Consider the following 1,028-nt stretch of genomic DNA (forward strand, 5'->3'; position numbering starts at 1 on the left):
TTAGATAAATATATAAACTACTCAATTTAAACATATTTAATTAATTATTTGCAGATGAAAAATCCATAATGTGATTATTTTCAAGAAATATCAAATCAACAAACACACGGAATTTACATAAAAATTCAAGTGGCAATCACACCAAATTTTCATATAGAATACAAACTCAACAAACAAGGAATGAGGCATGACAAATCAAGGATTTACTAAGTTCCAACAATTTTTCAATTTAATACATAAGGGCATCTACGAATTTCAACCGATATAATTTGCCCATATAAACCAAGTACGCACTCGTCAACTCGCGTACATGATTTTCAATTACACAATTTCTATATAAGACTCAATGCCTAAGGGGTAATTCCCCCACTCAAGGTCAGGCAAGATACTTACCTCACTTCGCAACCAAATTTAAGTTTCCAATAAACCTTTTCCTCGCGAATTCATGTCCGAACGCTTCAAATCTAGTCACAAACAATTCAATATACTCAATACGAATCGTAGGAATTAATTCCATATGAAATTACTAATATTCCATATTAAAATCCAAAATTCATTTTAAAAATCGACGGTGGAACCCACGTTTTGAATCCCGTAAAAACTTACGAAATCCGAACACACGTTCCGATACGAGTTCAACCATACAAAAATTATCGAATTCCGACATCGGATTGCCCTTCAAATCTTCAATTAAAGTCTTTGAAGATTTCTATCATTTCTTAACCCAATCTTTACCCATTTGAACTTAATAATCTTCCCACAACCTTATTGGTACAAGCATGTATAACTAATACTCTCACATCCAAGAATCATCTTACTAATTACCCATTTCTAGTTAGATTTCGAAATTGAAGGATTGGGGAAAGAAATTCTTACCTCTATGAAGCTCTAGCAACCCTTTATTGCGATTTCAAGGTTTGATTCAAGGAAGAGTAGTGAAATCTTTAGTTCTCCCATTTCCTCTCTCTAGAATCGCTCTCCCTTCTCTCTAAAACACTAGAAATTTCCCCAAGAATGAACCCCAATCG

Source organism: Nicotiana tabacum, chromosome 4, assembly GCF_000715075.1.
Source record: "Nicotiana tabacum cultivar K326 chromosome 4, ASM71507v2, whole genome shotgun sequence".
In the NCBI taxonomy this organism is placed as follows: Eukaryota; Viridiplantae; Streptophyta; class Magnoliopsida; order Solanales; family Solanaceae; genus Nicotiana; species Nicotiana tabacum.